The sequence below is a fragment of the Sinohyriopsis cumingii genome, chromosome 10 (genome assembly GCF_028554795.1).
Source record: "Sinohyriopsis cumingii isolate HCF-2022 chromosome 10, ASM2855479v2, whole genome shotgun sequence".
Taxonomy (NCBI): domain Eukaryota; kingdom Metazoa; phylum Mollusca; class Bivalvia; order Unionida; family Unionidae; genus Sinohyriopsis; species Sinohyriopsis cumingii.
The window spans coordinates 36,772,370-36,794,902 of record NC_142970.1 but is presented as its reverse complement, the minus strand read 5'-3'; the positions used below and the strand labels follow the sequence as shown (position 1 = coordinate 36,794,902).

Here is a 22,533-nt window from a genome sequence, read left to right as displayed (position 1 = left end):
TGTCTGACATCTCTACCATGACATTAGACTCATAATTAAACTGCATTCTGACTTTGGACAAATTTTTAGTTGCTATAAATACTACAGCAAAACGATAAATTGATGCAAAAATGTAATAAACTTCACTTCCATTGTAAAATTTTCATTAAAATATAGCAACCATAATATGAGTCTCAGTGGTTAATGTGCCTGGCTTGTGATTAAATTGGAGTTGTTTAAAACCTTACATTCGGTCAGCCTGGATCTGTTACAGTGGTGTCATTAGACAGGATACTTTTTACTCGACCGCCTTAGCATTCTTGCGCTTCTATACCCTAAAACATCCAATCAAACCAAACAAAAACAACAACCAAGCATGTACAAACATGTTTTTGTTTAGGTTATATTAGCTAATGTACAAACATATATACTTTTGTTTGGGTTATATTAGCTAATGTATGTGATAGTTTTTTGACAGGGAAGTTAGTTGACCATAGTTATCTGATGACACATTCAGACTGTACTGCGGTAGTTGTATTTACTAGTTATTAAATACACAAGCAATTAAACCTCCACTTAAAGTATAAAAGGAAAGAACAATTTCCTGTCTGAGCAGCTGGGATATTAAGTACATCCATCTGGCTTCAAAATATATGGTTATAAATCTAATTATCCGGGAAATATACACCCAAATTCTAAGAGCATAATTATATTATTTTCTATGCTATTATAACAATCTGCATATTTTTTATTTTAAAAAAATGCACGTTTACTTTATAAATATATTTTCCTTTCATGATGATAATCCCATGAAAAAATATACTGAATGAAAAATGTGAACAAAATCACGGCATTCAAACTGATAAGCATCTAAAAGCTTAGCCACCTTTGACAGTTGTTATATAATAGCACTGTTCTCTCCAGTCACAGTTTAGTTCCTTCAACTTGCATTCAACTTTATTATAAATAATTTAAATGTGTATTTTCAGGTGTAACATATAATGCTTGGTGGGCGACAGACATTAGACTTTATTGACACTTAACGGTGGCACATATTTCCCCCAATTCATTTTAAAATTCCACAACCTTCCATTGAACACCTGTGTTGTTGAATACACCTGTAGGGTTTCCAGTGCATATCTGGCTTGTTAGGAAATCAAACACCCTGCAGTTAGATTTTCCCCCATAATAAACTGTATTACTTTATTTATTACAGACAGAAACATGTTCTACATAAAATTGTATGCTGGTCTGGATTTGATTGTATATGAGTACTCCAATGCACCAAATAAAACTTTAATTTAATCAAATGTCCTTAATCATAAAACAGAACATGACAGAGTTATCAAATTTAATAAAATAAAATGATGATTTTCATTTCAATTTGAACAAGACAGAATTATTAAATTTAATCAAATAAAATGACGATTTTTATTTCAATTTGAGCCCTAAATCAGAAGATTTTCCACGGTCATTAAACCATCATGAAAACTGTCACATTAACTGATACTAAGTACAACACCCTCTCAGGCTGATTCATTTTATCACAAAAAAGACTGGTAACAAAGTTATGTAAGGAATCCAGGGAGAGGAAGTGAACACAAACTATGTGTAGTGTCAATGAATGCCAGTATACATGTATATAATAAGGAGATAGGTGCATTTTACATGCATATCCTCAAGTTTTGATGACCTTAAAAATATTCATAAATAGTTGTACAGCTAAACTCACAAACATTTGACTTGCATTTAAAGCATTCTACAGCCAAACTTGCCAATAAAGAACTCACAGTGGAACACAACAGCTTGATCTGTGGATGGATGCCATTGCTGTTGAGGTTAAAATCAGAATTTCCAGAAAAAATAAAGGTACCCATAACACTATTTTTCATGAGCATGTGTCTTGTATATGGAGTTTTCCTTTTGTATAGAGGTATAAAATAAGGCAGGCTCCTCTAGTCCTAATACATATATATATATATATATATATATATATATATATATATATATATATATATATATATTCATGTAATGAAATATTCCATTTTGTATATTCTTTCTGGAGTTAAAAAATAAAGCAGGGTGTCGTTACCTGGAAATTTGGTATAATCTACTGGTAATTACACTGTAAAACTCATTTCATTGACAGGGTGTCAAAACATATTGTTTGAAATACTTGCCTTTGTGCATAATTATGGCAGACATTTGTCGCTTACAAAGAACAAGTGAAATAAGTGGACAGAAACAGTACACAAAATTCATGTCCTTTGTACAGAATTTTTTTATTATTCACCCTTCAGCTTGCTTTATTTTCAATTATTTGAGAAGTCTTGCAATTAAAAAAAAAATAATACATTACTGTGAAAGAAATGGGAGTTAAACAAAATAATTCTGTACTTTTTAATTATCCATCACCATAACTGGAATGAAAATGTTCTAAAATGCAAATAAATCCATACATGTGCTCAGCCTTCATTGGAATTACATGTTGTTGATCTTAACAGACTGGGACCCTAATCATCTCAAATTTGTTCCAATTTCTTTATCATCATAATAGCAGTACAACACTTGCATCCAATTTCGGAACTAAAAATTTAATTTTCAAAGTGGGGGGGGGGGCAAAGCCTGGGATTTTTTTTTTTTTACAAATTCGTTACTTTGGACAAATCTTGCTGCTATGATTTATTTCACAAAAAAAACCTCATTATAACTACTATATTAGTTGATGAAAACAAATCGTATCGAGGTAAAAATAATTTATAAAAAGTGAAAAAAGCAAAAGTCTGTCTCCTCCAATTAAATTGTTTTATGTCAAAGCCAACAGCTTGTTTTAATAAAAAGTAGCTTTATTGCTATATGGTAACAGTTCAAAATGTAACCATCACTCCAGCACTATTTTATGAGAATTTTATGAGTTTACACATATAATATACAAGTCTGGAGTAGTTTAGTGAATACAAACGACCCATTATCTATCAAATGATGTATACTGTATGTCTTGATTTACTGTCATGAAGTACATTAACTTTTCATTGCACACTCATATTGTACAGGTGTAAATATATCACTGTATTTATTCAGTGTAATATATTATTCCAAGCTAAACAACAGCTTTTGTACAATTTCAGATAACTATTTGTGAACATACATGCTTTACACTGACAATAAATCCATGTGTGAGTGGAAGTAGGCCTACATGTAAGACATAGCACATGTTGATTTTGTTTAGGTGCGTCAGGTCTTACATCTAGGACTAGAGTGAAAGTCGAGTTGGATCTTTACTTCATTTGAATTTTTTTATATAAATTCTAGTGATGCATTATGAATATAATTTGGGAAAGTCTGCAACTCAAAGAATAATAAGTGGCAAAACTTTGACTTACTTTTTGGCATAATTCCATTTTGTGAACACAAATATAATGCACTCTTCTGAATTCTTACCTAACTGTATATGAATTGATGAGCGATATACAATCTTAGGTTTCCCTTTCCTGTGGCTCATGGTGGAGTAACATTAATCTCACATGATCCATATGATTATCTATTATGCCTCTTACAGCAATGTGGTTAATGAATCCATCAGAATATTGTCACATGTACACATATGTAGTGTATATCCTGCTCTACATGGGCATGATTTCCTTTCCGGGAAGGAAATTTTCCCACAATGAGGTTAAACACCCAGTGGCAATGGTTAATAGTTTGAGTAGTGATGAAACAGACTACAGTGTTGCCACTAAAACTGAGACACTTCCTGTGATAAAAATAACTTGGGGGAATCTAAAGAGGTGCAGATGGGATCAACGACACCTATTTGTTTAACAGTATTAAATAATTTCTCTTGCTCTATTGTTGATAAAGAGATAACAGTTTCTACTCTAATGGAAGAGCAAAAAGTTCTTTTGTTTTGTTCAAATATATTTTTCAACTTTTTAAATATTATATAAAGTTTGAAATCATTTTTATAAAATTCCTTGTAACGTCAGAAATATTTTAATTTATTCAATATTTCACACAAAATTATTTCTGCCTTATCAATTAGAAACTTAAATTATTCTCATATTTAATTTTTTCCCCAAATATATAAAGTATCTTGCAATAAATAAATCTTAATAAACACAGCAACAATAAAAATGCCTTTATCACGTTCATTTATCCCATGGGTAACCCTGTGAACTCAAATTTTTTATATCTTTTTTCACCCCAGACTTTGAGCACATTCTTAGGTAAGCAGTGATCTCTTGTGTGTACCCATGTTTATGTACCCAATCAGTGTAAAAAAAAAAGAAAAAAGAAAGAACTCTGAATCTCAAAAACCTTGAAAAGGAATAACGTTATATGCATGAAATACAAAACTTAATTTCTATGAGTTTATACCCACTGCCACAAAACTGACCATACTATTTGCAGCCACAAATTCATCGTACTATTACTACAGTATATACGGTGTTTTGCACGGCAATACAATCTGTGTCATTCTGTTATTTGGAAGATCCATAGTCTTGATAAATTTCTTTTGTATGGGAAGAAATGTACTTTCCTAAACTCTTTTACAATACTTGTCTTTTAGCATTGTAAACATTAGTCACTTATTCATTTGAAATGTCTGGGGAAAGGAGCATGCAAGGACAAAATATCATAGAACCCATTGTCATGGATCTGCTTAACTGACAGTAAATGGTCAATTTATGAATTACTTGTCACATTTATAGGTGACGAAATAACTGAAGTTTGCAATTTATTGGTAAAAACAAAAGAATTATTACCTTTAGATAAATAAATTCTATGAGACAGCATCTGATATTCAAAAATTTATATTTGTCAAATTTCATGACAGAATTTTCTTTTATCAATATTTTAATATAAAATTAAAGTTATTCCACAGAATAAACTTCAACTATGCAAAAGTTGGTACTTTAACAGTAATAATTGCTGCACACCTAATGGAAATGTCCAAGATTTACCCAAATGATTTCAGCTACATTTGAACTAATATTTATGAAGACTCTTTTGTACCTACCATTTCAGATTAAATGAAAAAAAAAATCATAATATTTAGATATATATGAATTTAATATTTTTCAAAAAGAAGTTTGAGATAACTTGATGCTTTTCCCCCAATATCATTCTTGCATAATTGCACAGGCCAAGAACAGCTACCTTCCATAGTTTAGATCATATTACAACCAGAGTTATCTCCCGTATACTATGGTAAATAATTGCTTGGCAGTCAAATAAAGTGGATTTATTATTTCAGTAGGACTGTTTCTGCCATTTGTTTTTGTTGTGATTTTTCTCCTTTAGTTTGATATATTTCAATGCCAAATCCAATTATGTGTTAAAATGATAACTTTCTTGAAAAGTATTGTATGTGAATACAAGAACATTCACACCATCAAATACAAGTTTCCATTGGGAGAGCAAATTTTTTTCAGTTATTTTTAAATGTCCACTCTTCTCTCTTGTTTCTGACATAAATTTACAGAATCAATAATAATAATAATAATAATAATACCTTTCCTTTATTACTGAAAAGAAGTCAAAGTGGTTGAATGTTGATGGCATTGGACCAGCAGGGTTTGGATTTCATTCCCACTGTGTGATCTGCCTGGATCAGCAACTGTAGCATGCCATTGGCAAGACATTTTACTTGCCCCAGTATAATAAAACCTTGAAAGTGTTTTCTTTTTGTGCTATAAACTCCAAAAACCAAAATGTCTTTTATGTCTTCCTGTATTAAATCAGACATTCTGTATACAGTTCGTGTACAATGATAAGTAATACAATAAATAGGTGTTTGCTTGTTGGTCACTCGAGATTACTAAAAATAATGTATAAGTAAAATTTCATTTCTTTGACTAGTTTTTAAAAAATATATTATGACATCAAATGATAATCACATTTCTATTTATTTATACACATGACTTCTGTTTGATGTTTCAGTGTGACAGTCTCCTGAGGGAAGGACAGATCACTTGGTAGTGTCTGATTTGCTTCTGGTTGGTTACAAAATCTAGCTTCTCTTCCAATGAGCAGTTTTCAGCACCATGCCACAGCTTGAGTACTCTTTAACTTGGTGCCATTCCACAGCTAAATTACTCTTTAGCTTGGTACCATGCCACAGCTTGAGTACTCTTTTGCTAACTACCATACCAAAGCTTGAGTACTATCTAGGTACATTTTCTTTTTGAAAAAATAGCTGATTTTGAAAAAGAATTGTCACATGAAATTAAGACTTTTATACTATGTACTTTATTATAAGTCAAGTCCAACTGCAAACTACACATACTTAGATTCACTGTCTCATAAGGGGCCAGCAGATCTAAGTCTTTGCAGTTTGCTAGGAGCAATCATTAGAACAAACAACAAAGATCCATATATGTCAGTGTGAAATATACAACTGACTGTCTTTATTACAATTTATGTAAAATGTACACTCTGACTGTCTGCATTATTAAAATTTATGTAAAATATACTCCCTGACTGTATTGCAATTTATGTAAAATATACACCCTGACTGGGTGTATTGCAATTTATGTAAAATGTACACCAGGACTAGCTGTTTTATTATAAACCTTTGTTGAAACACCAAAACATTTTTGATGACAAGATTGTTTATGTACTTGCCAGTTACAGATTAATGGATCTCATCAAATTTCTAGACCCGAAAAGTAACACTGATTTGATCCTAAGGCATTGGGAGTCACAGAAGATCATTTAACAAGAATTACATAATACTGTGTAAGCCAGAATGGACATTTTATAACATGGGTATTTAATTTCTTTAAGTAGAATGGATCAGGGAGGCATACAACAGTTTTTGTGTTCTTGCTTAAGGTTAACCATACAGTGATAACAAGTATTGGAGAACAGCTCCAGATATATGGCATAGGAACTACCCATAAAAGGCATAGGAACTACCCATCAAAGACTAACTAACAATTAACTGGTCTTTAATACATCCCTCCATAGAAATAACTGTCTTAGGTCCCCTGATGGTCTTTAAATACATCCCTCCACAGAGATAACTCTCTTAGGTCCCCTGATGGTCTTTAATACATCCCTCCACAGAGATAACTCTCTTAGGTCCCCTGATGGTGTTTAATACATCCCTCCACAGAGATAACTCTCTTAGGTTCCCTGATGGTGTTTAATACATGCCTCCAAAGAGATAACTCTCTTAGGTCCCCTGATGGTGTTTAATACATCCCTCCACAGAGATAACTCTCTTAGGTCCCCTGATGGTGTTTAATATATCCCTCCACAGAGACAACTCTCTTAGGTCCCCTGATGGTGTTTAATAAATGCCTCCACAGAGATAACTCTCTTAGGTTCCCTGAAGGTGTTTAATACATGCCTCCACAGAGATAACTCTTTTAGGTCCCCTGATGGTGTTTAAAACATCCCTCCACAGAGATAACTCTTTTAGGTCCCCTGATGGTATTTTAATACATTCCTCCACAGAGATAACTCTTTTAGGTCCCCTGATGGTGTTTAATACATCCCTCCACAGAGATAACTCTTTTAGGTCCCCTGATGGTGTTTAATACATCCCTCCACAGAGATAACTCTCTTAGGTCCCCTGATGGTGTTTAATACATCCCTCCACAGAGATAACTCTTTTAGGTCCCCTGATGGTGTTTAATACATCCCTCCACAGAGATAACTCTTTTAGGTCCCTTGATGGTGTTTAATACATCCCTCCACAGAGATAACTCTTTTAGGTTCCTTGATGGTATTTTAATACATCCCTCCACAGAGATAACTCTCTTAGGTCCCCTGATGGTGTTTAATACATGCCTCCACAGAGATAACTCTTTTAGGTCCCCTGATGGTGTTTAATACATCCCTCCACAGAGATAACTCTTTTAGGTCCCCTGATGGTGTTTAATACATCCCTCCACAGAGATAATTCTTTTAGGTCCCCTGATGGTATTTTAATACATCCCTCCACAGAGATAACTCTCTTAGGTCCCCTGATGGTGTTTAATACATCCCTCCACAGAGATAACTCTCTTAGGTCCCCTGATGGTGTTTAATACATCCCTCCACAGAGATAACTCTCTTAGGTCCCCTGAGTGTTTTTTATATACAAGTTTCAATCTGTTGATATCCAATCAATATACACTAACTGTATTACATTTTGCCATACAGCAACAAAGAAAGATGGAGTGTGTGGAGGGGGGATGTAAGACAATTCCCAGCAATAGTCTTATAGTATGCAATGTTTGGTATACAAGAATCCCATTTAACAAATAGTACACAGCTGATATTTATCAGACTTCCATTACAAGTGATGTAAGTCTATGTAATACCATCTGGAGAAACTTTGGAGGCATAAGAGTGAAACCTTATCCCCTCCATAATGATTATTGCTGCCACCCCATCTTCACAACATGCAAATCAACTTAAATCTCTTTGTTCATTTCTACGAAATTTATTTAGATTTTCTTCAAGTTAAACATTCTTTACAAATAATTGGACCATCTCACTTTTTATCTATAACTGTAAATTTTTACATAATTAAAAATGAAAACTAAAATATGAATGTAATCGATTGCATTTTCTGACATACAAAGAATGGGGGGTAGATATCAGCTAAAAATTGAATATTGTTAAAGATAAAAAAATGAACTGCTTGTGACAAAATGGTTATATTAAATGCAAGATGTATAGAAAACCTGACATTTAACAAAGTTCAGGTTTTAACATTCTTTCAAGTTACAGCTTTCCTAATGCATAGGGTGCTGTCATATTTGTAAGCTATAGTTTTCCCATTGCAAAAGGGTGTTCTCATATTTGTAAGTTATAGCTTACCCAGTGTAAATAGTGTTGTCATGTTTGTAGTTCCAGTTTTCCCAACGCTCAGTGTGTTGTAATATCTGTAGTCCTAGTTTTCTCAATGCATAGGATTTTGTCATATTTGTAAGTTCTAGTTTTTCCAATGCATAGTGCACTGTCATTTTTGTAAGTTATAGCTTTCCCAGTGTATAGGGTGTGGTCATATTTGTAAGTTTAGTTTTTCCAATGCAGAGGGTCTTGTCATATTTGTAAGTTACTGGGTAATTTCTTTCCCAACGGAGAGGGTTTTATGTTTGTAAGTTATAGTTTTCCTAATGCATAGGGTGCTGTCGTTACGTTACAATCTTTCCAATGCATAGGGTGCTGTCGTTATGTTACAATCTTCCCAATGCATAAGGTGTTATCATATTTGTAGCTCTCCATATAAAAAAGTAGTAATCAGCCATATCTTGATACTGTATTCCAATTATCAAATAAGTTGACAGCAGACTGAAAGTGTATGAGTGTGTGTGATTTAGATTTTGAACATTGGTTTAACCATTTTTCAGTCATATCGCTATGATGTCTGCAGTGTAGCAGTTTATAGTGATGACTAGTACTGGGGCATCATGCTCCAGACATATAGCATCATGTCCCACCCAGTCACATTATCCTGACACCAGGTCGACCAGTCCTAACACTAACCTCTCAATGCTGAGAGCCAAGCAAGGCAGCTGCTATTACCATTATTATATGTCTTTGCTATGACTTGGCTGGGGTTCAACCCAGCAACGTCCTGCATCCAAGGTGGACACTGGAGCAGTCAAGTAAAAGTGATTTAAAGTATTGGTAAAGTTTAGCAAGTTTTGAAATAGATCAAATGGATATAATTTAATTTCATATTAAAAATACAGCCAAAGCAAGACATGAATTTTAAAGCCAATTATTGTCAATTCTGCTCATTTTTGTTCTTCATTATGAATAGAGATTTATTTGAAATATATCACAAACTTTTCTTATCATGACATCAAAAAACCATGTACAAGCTTTATGCTTGGGATGAGTACTCAACAACAGTTCACAACTCCATCAGTCCATCACATTCTATCCAGCCCTAATCCACCAACCCAAATTAATGACCCACCACTCTGCTCCATTCTGACCCATCACTCCACTTCATGGCCCACCACATAACTCTATCTGTCTTCCCCTCCCATACCATCCAAATAATTCACTCCCCATGGTCCATCCCATCACTACATGTTTTTAAGGGAATCCCTATATAGTATGTGCAGTCATCTAGAGTTGACACACTTCCTAAAGGGATGGTATTGATTATCAGTTGATACCCCAATTTATTCCATTTCACTGTTCTCCCCAGCTGACAAATGCAGCCAGAACATCTGTTGGGTGTGTGTCTTTCGGTGAATACTGGTAACTGAATGTACACACATCTGTTAAAAGAATGAGTAGCCTTATTTGATGCCACTAAGATCAGTTCAATGGAGTCTTTATTTTATTTGCTATCTGGCTTCCATTTACAAGAGAAAGCCACTGTGGCTCAGTGGTCAGCATGCCAAACCAACAATAAAAAATTTGCAGTTCAAAATCCTACTATGGGAAAAGCCGACTTGGCTATCGTGTTGTGTCTTTGAGCAAGGCACTTTATTCCAACTGATGGATTGCTGATTTTGTAGACCTATCATTATGAATGTGCATGTATAGTTTAGGTGTTTGACACTGTACAGCACATCAACACAACTAGGTTATATTGTGCCAGTGCAGTTTTATTAAAGTATCCTGTCCAAGGACACTATACAAGTAGCTAACCTGGGTTGTTGTGATGAATTCGAACCTAGACCCTATTTGGGCAGTTGCCTGGCATGGTAACCATTGAGTCACCAAGCCTCCTGATGAGTTTAATGGCATCTCAGCACAATACTGGCTATAGAATTCTGATTTAAAGTTAAGAATTGCAAAACAATTTAAAAAAGATAAACCCTTCCCATAAAACATAAACTTAGTTCTACAATTGGTTAAAATTTCCTAAATATGCAAAACAATACATAATAGTAAATTCAAAACCTATCATCCAATTTTCACGAAATTTTCCGTATATTCATATATTAGAATGCTAATGACAACTTTGATTTATACATACATGGCAATTTTAATGAGGAGGTGTACATGTACTATAATACTAATGAGGTGCACATATACTATACTGCTAATGAGGTGTACATGTACTGTAATGCTAATGAAGAGGTGTACATGTACTGTAATGCTAATGAGGTGTACATATACTGTAATGCTAATGAGGAGGTGTACATATATTGCAATACTAATGAGGTATTTGATTTTATACATATGTTGTAACACTAATGAGGAAGTGTACATATACTGTAATGCTAGTAAGGAGGTGTACATATACTGTAACACTAATGAGGAGGTGTACATATACTGTAACACTAATGAGGAGACCTCCTGCATCCGAGGCAGATGCTCTAACCTGTAAAGCTACTGGAGCAGTCATAATGTTAATAAGGTGTACATATACTATAATGTTATTAGGTGTACATACTCTATAATGTTAATGAGGCGTACATGTACTGTAATGTTAATGAGGCGTACATATACTTCAATACTAATGAAGAGGCAAGAGTTATCAAAGCTCTGATGATCTAACAACTGCCTCTTCACTAAACAACATCATGTATTGTTATGCCATTAAACACCAAACCAGAACCATGTGGCAGATTTACCTCCCTTACATTACTTTACTGTTTATCATCAGACATTGTAGTTGCTTTGGCTTCAAAGTGAAAATTTTATGAATTGCACAATGTTTTGTGGCTGTATTATTAACAGTATTTTGGTGTACAATTAATTATAAACTATAATTATAATTTTCAGATAACTATTAAGTGCAAATATTGCAAAATATGGATAATATGGAGCATTTAGGAAAGCAAATGTATTGAACACACATGGATTTTTGGAAACCAAATGTATGACACATATGGATTTTTGGAAACCAAGTGTATGACACATATGGATTTTCCAGTACATACAAGGAAACAAGTGCATGACACACATTAATTTTCCAGTATTTTATACTCCGAATTAGCAACTACATCTATATGGCACACATTAATCTTCTAGTATTTCATACTCCAAATTAGCAACTACATCTGTATGGCACACATTAATCTTCCAGAATGGTATTTTATACTCCAAATTAGCAAATACACTGGTATGGCATGCATGGATCTTCCAGTATTTCGTACCAAAAATTATCTCATGCACACATGTGAATGATGTATGATACTGAAGACACGTTATTTGTTTTATTTAAAAAATTGCTTTATATTTCATATCATGATCAGCACAGCTTTCTAAGAATTTTATTCAGTTATTTCCTTCCTTCCTTCCTTCTGTCAAGACCGATCTGAATGGTGTGCATGTACTTAGCTTAGTATTGTTGATGACTACCAGTTATTAATACTTTACAAACTGTTGTATCTTGATTTAGATCAAAATCAAAGTTGGTCAGTGCATACAAATTTTATTTCATTAAACAAAATAAAGTATATATGTTTATTATCCAGATCTGAGAGTATTATTAAGATCAGATCTTATGAAGTTAAACCATTATGAACATAACTAAATACGATGTGTAAGTATATATTTTCAATACCAAATTAGCAGGTATGAAATGTGACAACTTGTACAGATATATTATGAATACAAAAAATTAATTGGTATAAAACATTACAATACAATTACATAGGATTCTTTTATAAATATTGCACAATGATTTCATTTTAAAAAGTCGTTAGTTCATTTTAAATTGTACAAATTGTGTATGATACTGATATGCACATCTTCTATCAAGTTACGGTTAATTACAACTGCAAATTATTATTTTATTCATTTTAGAATTGCTATGATTGCTAAAGATGCTAAAATTGCAATGCTACTGATGATACAAATTTAAATGTACATGTATCTCTCATATGTATACTGCATTGGGAGTAATTCTACTGTCTAGTGTCAAACAGATCCTTATCTAATCAAATTAGATCATATTACATGTATTAAATGGGTGTCCTAATCAAGTTTCACCTTTTGCCTTCTGTAAGTGAATGATAAAGTTTGAAATATGACCCTGTTATGGTAGTCTTCTCAAGTCAATACAACTTTGCCAGGTCAATAAAACCCTGTATTGTACCTCTAATGTTTAACATCAGTGTACTTTCTGACCAAAGAGACATTCTTTCTACCTTAGTCTGATACTCTGAGAGTCTCAAGGGCATGCTCAGGAGTTCCTTTTAAATCATTCCTACTTGTTCATCTTGAATAATTTATTATAACCTGTATCTATAGCACAACTGGGCACATTTATATTTTACCCAAATCAGAGCCACTATAAAAATGACCCCTGATTTATGAATATAAAGCTCAATGAATGGACGGAAATCAGGACTCAGTTGGTAAACCTATTCATGTGCTTTTGTGTTCATTCATTCAGAAAATGATTGTTTCACATGCGAAATGTTAATTTAGGTCACCTTGTTGTCTACCATTTTAACTAAATAATTGGGGAATAGCCCTATGAGCCATTTGTTGGCTGCCAAATCTTGGCACATATATAACGTCTGTGAATATCAAGAAACTGATTCAACATTGCCTTGGTTTATGCCAGGAATACTGGGAGATGGTCTCTTGATTGACATTGATTGCACAACATTATATATATATATATATATATATATATATATATATATATATATATATATATATATATAAGATTAAAAAAGAAACCCTATTATGTTAATTTTTAAATGATGAACTTTTTTTATTCACTACTTTATCATCGGAAATCAAAAAAATGCGTAGTACTGCAAGGTTACAATACACACATAGATACACAAGTATCAATATTTACTATTTTTAAAAAGCATACAAACTTATTATTCTTCTCATGCCTGTTATTATATGTTGACTCAGCAATGATGTATATGTACTATGCATTTATCTTTCACTTCTTCAAAGAAAAAATGTTGCTTTCACTGTGAGTCAGTCATATAGTAATTATTCTTTGCTAACTATCAAAGTGCACTCTATGAAAGTGACATACTTGGAAAAGAAAGGGAAATAACATTCAACACAAATGTGAAAATGTATTGGTTATTAAGGCAATAAAGCTTATTTTTCCTAAACAAAAAACCTGATTTTTCTTCTTTTATTTCTCCAGAAAAGACATGCTTAGAATGTTTACATACATCTGGATGGACATGTACATGGACATCAAAAGACATACCTAGGAGGTGTACAGACATATGGACGGACATGCACATGGACACCAAAGTAATCCAGATACAAAATGTTCACATTTAATTTAACAAGAATGGATAGACATAAAAGAAAGCATGACATTTTTAATACTGAATCTAGAGTGTGGAAGGATATATGGGTGGAAACACACAAACACTACCATGATATGAAAGTGATAGCTACATCAAACTTCAATCAGGGCGGGCTTGACAAACATGGTCTGGCTTATGCAATATTGATGACATATTGGGTTTGTCTCCATTCTCCTAATGATGCATTTCATTTATATTGGCTTGGAATTTGCTTACTCAGCAAATAAATATAGAGGTTATCAAAATATTTTTCATACCACTGTCTCCAAAATTAACTCTGGCCATTTATCACAACTTTCACACCCCAGTCATAATGACATAGTGAAGTCTTATCAAACATTTATATTTGTGCAGAATGTACACTCATGTTTGAACAGTGTATCTCTCAGTTTTACTAAAACTATTATATTTTCTTCTAAACCTTATGATTATCTCAAGTATTGGTTTGGAACCATAAAGTTTTCTATGCACATTAAAAGGTCGTTAAAGGGAGAAAAATGAATCAATAACATTCCGAATTCTCTTGAAAACAGTTTTTAAAAACTTTCTTATGAAACTTTGAACATTTTTTCACATTTGACAAATTCCCCAATTCATTTTTCAAGAGCAAAAAAAAAAAAAATATGGGAGGTGTACAATTTTTGCAACTTTCATTTACTTCTGAGACAAATTCTCAATATTGTCAGTAATCTCCAGCAACATAATTCCTTTGATATCTATACTTGAGCTAGATTTTTGAAGAAAACAAATGGCATATTTCATATCAAATGTGAAACAATTTCATGTCATTGTTATGAAAAATGTTTAATGCACTTCAGTGTTTATAAACAATTTAGTGCAGAAATCAAATTCATACAAATATTTTTCACTGGCAACACTAAAATACTAGGCAGGCTTTGTTTACTTTGTCATAAAATTGTGAAAACCTTGTGCAGCAAGTATGCCAAAGCTGAGGAAAATCATTGACTTATACTGCCAATATGCCGTAACTCATGAAAATCTTGTGCAACTATTTTACCATGAGTCATACAAAATATCAGACAACCAGTATGCCATGAGTCATACAAATCTCAGCCAGTATGCCATGAGTCATACAACTCTCTGGCAGTCAGTATGCCATATCGTATGAAACTCTTATCCTGCCAATATGCAATAATTCATTAAAAATCTGGAGACCAAAATATTGTGATTTATTTCTCAATTAAATGGAATGAATACATTGGAATGGGAGAAAAAAAATGGAACCCCTTTTTCCTGAAAGTGAAAATTGGAAAGTCAAAAACAGATATTTTTAAATACAGAAAATCCTCAAAGGCACATGCATTAATGACCCGCTTTTTTCATTAGGAGTATAAAGCCAAGTCTGGATAACAACAAGGAAACAAATACTTATCTGGGACATGTTATCTCCAGTCTGAATACCAAAAAGGAAACACAAGACTGGGACATAATATCTCTAATCTGGATACTAAAAAGGAAACACAAGACTGGGAAATGTTATCTCCAATCTGGATACTTAAAAGAAACACAAGACTCTGACATAATATCTCCAGTCTGGATGCTAAAAGGAAACAAAAGACTGGGACATGTTATCTCCAGTCTAGATACCAAAAAGGAAACATAAGACTGGGGCATAATATCTCCAATCTGGATACTCTGTGTGTGTGTGTGTGTTTGTGATCTGGATTTTTAACATAGCTTTAACAATTTTTCAGTCGTATCGCTATGATGTCTGCAGTGTAACAGTTTATAGTGATGTCTAGCACTGGCACATCATGCCGCAGACATGTAGCATGATGTCCCACCCAGGCACATTATCCTGACACCAGGCCAACCAGTCCTAACACTAACCCCTTACTGCTGAGCGCCAAGCAAGACAGCTGTTAGTACCATTTTTGTAAGTCTTTTGGTATGACTTGGTCAGGGATTGAACCCACGAACTCCCACATCCGAGGTGGATGTTCTAACCACTAGACCACCGGAGCGGTCCAATCTGGACACTAAAAGGAAACATAAGAATGGGAATGTTATCTCCAGTCTGGATACTAAAAAGGAAACAAGACTGGGACATGTTATCTCCAGTCTGGATACTAAAAAGGAAACATAAGACTGGAACATGTTATCTCCAGTCTGGACACTAAAAAAGAAACGCAAGACTGGGACATAATATCTCCAGTCTGGACACTAAAAAGGAAATGCAAGACTGTGATATGTTATCTCCAGTCTGGATACTAAAAGGAAACAAGACTGGGACATAATATCATCCAGTGTGGATACCATAAAAGAAACATAAGACTGGGACATGTTATTTCAATCAGCAATTTATCTTACATGCATGTTCATTTCAAAAATAGTATAAAAAACGTTAGTAAAAGTGTAATCAAACTTTAAAATGTCTGCAGTGTTTTTGTGCTTTTTTGTTTTGTTTATTCAATAGATTATAACCAGAACTTCTATACTGTACAAAAGAATTACTGATTTAACCAGTTAACACCGATTTGTCCTTAATTAGATTGTCAAATATTGCAAAGACTTCAAAAGGTTTATGACACTTTTCACACCTTCTACAATGCAAATCACCAAACTGTCTCAAACCTGGGAGATGAAAATTGATCTGTTGACCTCATTGTTTAATGTTACTGCTTGTACCTATGTCCTCCATTATGCAGTGACAAAATTTAATCTATTCTCCATTATTTCCTATTAAAACTGACTGTATCAAGTACATTCATCTTTTGTCATATTTATTAATAATCCACTCCAGATAGTGTTCAATTTCCTTTAACTGAGTTCCTACAGAATGACTGGTTTCCTGTTTACTGAAATGTAAATTTTCAAGGTTACTTAAGTTTGCTCACAAGATTGGATGGAATTCATTCAGGCAAACACACCATACTAGAGTCAGACCTATCTAAGGTTTAACATGTACTTTAGATAAATAACATTACCTATGTCCCTTTTTGTTTAATTCTCTGCTTGTTTATTTTTATTTACAATATATAAAAGACAACAGGCCCTGAACGTCCATTTACTATGGGTATATAAGGTTCATAACCGACAGCTGATCAAATAATATATGAACAGGCATTATTCCGACCAATACAAATTTTTATTCTAAATACTTTTTTAATGTTGTTTGTCATAGCAATGGCAACTCCCCTCCCTTCAGTGATATATTTTGTTACAAATCAGTCAATACAATGTAGGCTCAGTCTTTTGCCTTATCAATCTCTCTCACTCCTAAGTCATAGAAATCTTTGCTACAATACACAAAGCTTGAATTATGTACCATTTAAGAGTCTGAAATATATGGAATACTGAAATGCAATGAAAATATAATTCACATTACTCCAAGTTTAAGCGATTCACAAATTCTGGAATGTGATGTAGAACTAATGTTATTGTGCTGAAATCATTTTGATTTTTCAAAATATTGTGACCCTGACCTTTTGACCCCAAATTAATACACTTCTTCCTAACATGCATCAAGCCATCCACCAAATTCGTAACAACAGATGAGAGAGAAAATTCTGCCATTATTTTGAGATATTTCAAACATAAAGTGTTTACAGTTATATAATTCTCCTTTCCAATTCAAAGTAAAATAGTACATTTAGAAAATAAAATTGGTGTGCCTTGTTGGATTTGAATTGGAGTCAGCTATAAATGCAAGGCAGAATTTTACAACATGGCCATGTAAGCATCTAAGAAAAGCTTGAATTTCATGTTTATGTTTTTACTGACTCATCAGTGAAATTATTTCTCATAATTTTCTCCAGTGAATGATCACTTTTACTGTACTTGGAAATTCCAGTAATTATTTGGTGTAGTATTTTATATACATTATGATACTTTCCAAACATACACAATGAATAGATAGAGATTCTTTCTTTTAAGTTATAGACACCAGGACTTGCGGTACAAATCCAATTAAGACAGGAGGATTTGGTTATTACCTTTTACTTTGTCTTGCAAATCAAATGCAACCTAGATAACAAAGTGGCAATGCATTCACTTGGCACCTATATAGTCTCAGATTCAATCTGTGACATATCCAAATGCACAAGGTCACCAATCCAAGTTTTTTTCCCTTTAATTTCCATCAGATTTTCCTATTTGTCCTTCACATCAAAAGACCACACATGGACATAAGAGCCACTGCAATATAGCTGCACTAGTTTGGCCTTCAGTTTTATTGATCTCGTCAGTAAGTTCATTTTTATAACATGGAGAAGTCTCAAAATAACCTAAATTCAGAAACTCATGATGAAAATGTACAAAATGTCTCCAACAGTGTATATAAATCTACCATGAGGACTAAAATGGTTCCTTTGTCTATTCATGTCTCTGCATCTTTAAAAAAAACAATTAACTGTTACAGCTATTTCAGCCCATTTAATTTAGGTTGACACTAAGAAATATTTACTTACAAAATTTAAAAGCCATTGAGAACAGCACCAATAGTTGTTCACATTTATAACTATCTGCTATCCTAATTCAAATCTGTAACAATCGTAGTAGCAAAAAACAAGACAGAAAATAGATCACAGTAGGGAAGTACTTTAACTGTACTTACAACTACTTCTGTTTCTTTTTTTTTTCTGGCTTATTATATATATAGTGACCATTTTAAACTAAACCATAAGCAGCAATGGTATGATACTCAAAAGCCTTTAAGGAATTAAGGGATTAACAGGTCACATAGTATAGACATTTTTATTATGATGGCCTATTCCCCACATTCTACAGTTGATATTAAGGTGTTTAACAATGGAATTTTGAAACAACATATTTTCTATCAAGCTGGGACAACCAAATAAAGAGTCGAGGAACTGACAATTTCCCACATTCCAAACAAAGTGAAATTCTTTTATACAATAAAAATAAATGTGTAACCAATTTTCCAAGGTGTGTTAAGTGCCCAGGAAACTGCCTGACCAAAGGTACCTACATGATTTTCAGTAATAGTCACTTTTCTCATTGATGAAAACAAATGGTTGGTCTAAAGCTTAAAGTTGCACCAAAGTTATCACAACTGTTGAATACATGGTGATATGCAAATTATCATTAAAAAGATAGGGAACAAAATAACATACAGTAATGAGGTTTTTAGAATATCAAAGAAACTCTTACAAATTTTTAAAGAAAGAACAAATGAAGTTAGAAAAACAAAAAATATGTTTGGAATAAACAAGCAGAAAAATTTAGGAATTTAATAAAGTTTAAGCCCCTTCCCTACAGTGTTAAGATAATTAATGTCCCATTAAAGACCATTTTTTATCTGTGTCTTCCAGCAATTACAGCTGACAAAACCATCCCTCCCATTCAAGGCCTATGATTTATACTTTCATTGATGGCATTTATGGAACTTTGATGACAAATGTTTCACAGTTAAATGGTATTTTGATACAGTTTAATGCATTTAGTTTTTCTTATCCTTTAATTGGTACATTGCAGAAAATAATTTATGTTAACGATCCAGCCATTGGGTATAAACAACCAAGTAAAAAATATCCAATGCCTTTGTGGACAATGATTTAATCTGAACTTCACTGAGAATTGCTCCTTATAAAAAATTACACATTTGGCCTTAGCAATTAGTGCAGTCCACAAAACACCAATAAAGAAAGTACCATATATAATGCTACTAATGTATAAATTGAGTCTAACTGCAAACAACATAGACCCCGAAATTGATGTTGCATACTCTGCCAGCAGATGAGGGTCTCTGTTGTTTGTTCAACTGATTACTCCCAACAAACTATATTGATCTGCCAGTGCATTATACTGTGGCAGATCTAGGTCTGTGCTGACTTGCAGTTGGACTCCACTTATAAGTGAGTACATATTGCAAACTTGGTAAGCTAGCTACCAATTGATAAACAAAAAAAAAGACATTTATAATCCATGGCTTAAGTTACAATAATCCTATTTTGGGTTAATCCGTCAAGAAAACACATATAGGCTCTGGGACACTGCAACACAAACAAGGCAAGAACCCTAATGCTGGCTTACCATGATGACTGTAATGTTTTCAAAGCAGAAGTTTTAAGGACACATGGTAGTAATTGTATAGAAAAATGGGAACCAGTCTGAAAATGAAGTATACATGGGTTTGGCCGGCCAGGATTGGTTAATAATGCAAGTTATGTTTAAGGAAAAAGACTCCTATACTGTAAGACACTGTCTCAGATAGTTGGGGTTTAATTCCTCTCACACCAGCTGGGCTGACATCTTAAAATGCAGGACTGGAACATAATAATGCTTTCAGTAGGGATTAGCAAGTAATTAACAGGTTTACTGCTAATTAACTGGTTTATTGCTAACTGTATCCATCAGAAGGCACAGCCAATGTCATTGAAAGACCATCTGGTCTGGAATGAAGTGAATTCTTTAGGGGAACTAATTGTTTACTCACTTATGTTTCAGAATTGCTTATCAGATTAAGAAAAATCACATAAAGAAAAAGAAAGAGAAAATAAAGGGGGGGGGGGGCAGGCAAGAAATGGATACCAGGGCATTTCTCTTGTGTGTGTGATTCAGAATTTTAATGTAACTTTAACAATTTTCCAGTCATACTGCTATGATGTCTGCATGTGTGGCAGTTTAAAGTGATGTCTGGCACTGGTGCATCATGCCGCAGACATGTAGCATGATGTCCCACCCAGTCACATTATTCTGAAACCAGACTGACCAGTCCTAACAATAACCTCTTAATGCTGAGCACCTAGCGAGGCAGCTGTTAGTACCATTTTTATAGGTCTTTGGTATGACTCGGCCAGGGTTTGAACCCACGACCTCCCCCATCCAGGGTGGATGGTCTAACCACTAGACCCCCAGAGCGGTCCATTTCTTTTGTAGTAATTGCATAAAATATGAAGATATACAATGGAAGACATTTTGGCATGATGGTTATTAAAAAAAGGAACAAAGAAGGTAAAATAAACAAAATACAAGGAATATTAAATCTGATAAGAGACATAACATCTTTGTTTTGATATAATTTGTCAATCTGGGTATGTGGGAAAGCTTTCTGGTAGCTTCTTGTGGTTTATAATTTGTCATGATGTAAAGGACAGTTTTATTTTGGTGTAAAAAATAATTGTATTTGTCAGCTACTTGATGTAAAAGTACTGAAGGACAAACAAGCTTTGTGAAGAGTCAAATAATATATTAATTAAATCATTTTTAAATCATTAATACAAGTCAATTACCCAAGTCACAGGCAAAGACACCCCCTTATTTTGACAACAAACCCACCTCAAAATATGTTTGAGAAATCCCTCCATCATTCTCTAGAAAGTTGATAGATATTAAGTATGGTGTCCATTTATCATTTGTCCTTCCCCCCTTATCTCCACCATGAATTCCTATTTATCTATACATGCCTTAAAAGTGTCCTGGTTGTTTGGGACTAAATTGGCCCTATTCAGGACAAGCCTTACAAGTATCCTGGTTGACTGATTTGGCCCTTATCGGGACAGGCCTTACAAGTATCCTGTTTGACTGAATTGGCCCTATTCAGGACAGGCCTTACAAGTATCCTGGTTGACTGAATTGGCCCTATTCAGGACAGGCCTTACAAGTATCCTGGTTGACTGAATTGGCCCTATTCAGGACAGACGTACTTGGATCTAAGCTCATCAGTCTTAGCTCTTTACTTGCACAATATCACAGGTTCAAAAATCAATTTTCACCAAAGCTTACAAGCATGTACAAGCCCTTGACCAAAGTTGAATTACCAACTGAATCATACTTTTATTGCACTATTGAATTAGGAAGTTGTATTGAAAAGACCCCACTAAAATTACATGACAATAATTTCTAGCCCATTCCTTTCAAACTTTTCTTTGAATAATAACGGACCATTCATTAGATGGCATGCACCAATCATAAAATTGTTTGCTATAGCAGTACCTTGCCTTATAATATACATATTTCTAAAATGGTATTCCAAATCTCATAACCCTACCTACCATAATGAATACTGGTATAACCCCATTCAAAAGAAAAGTAGACAGACAGACAGACAGCCAGACAGATTCATCATACTGAGCATTTTTTAAAATCAATTATGTTCATTCAGACTCATTTATACTTGCATTTTGTTTAGTTGTTATGTAAAACTTTTATTTTATTTTTATTCGTAACCGCTCCAGCAGTCTAACGGTTAGAGTATTTGCCTCAGATGTGGGAGGTTGCGGGTCAAAGCCTGGCCGAGTCATATCAAAGACTTATAAAAATGGTACTAACAGCTGCCTTGATAGGTACTCAGCATTAAGAGGTTAGTGTTAGGACTGGTGGGGTGGGATTCAGGATAATCTGACTGGGTGGGACATGATGC

At 33.7% G+C, this 22,533-nt stretch overlaps 1 protein-coding gene across 37 annotated transcripts in view; it reads right to left on the bottom strand.

Annotated features, from left to right (window-relative positions):
* LOC149789875 (uncharacterized) overlaps nucleotides 1-22,533 on the bottom strand; it is a 704,306-nt gene that overhangs the window by 50,322 nt on the left and 631,451 nt on the right. The window lies entirely within an intron of this gene.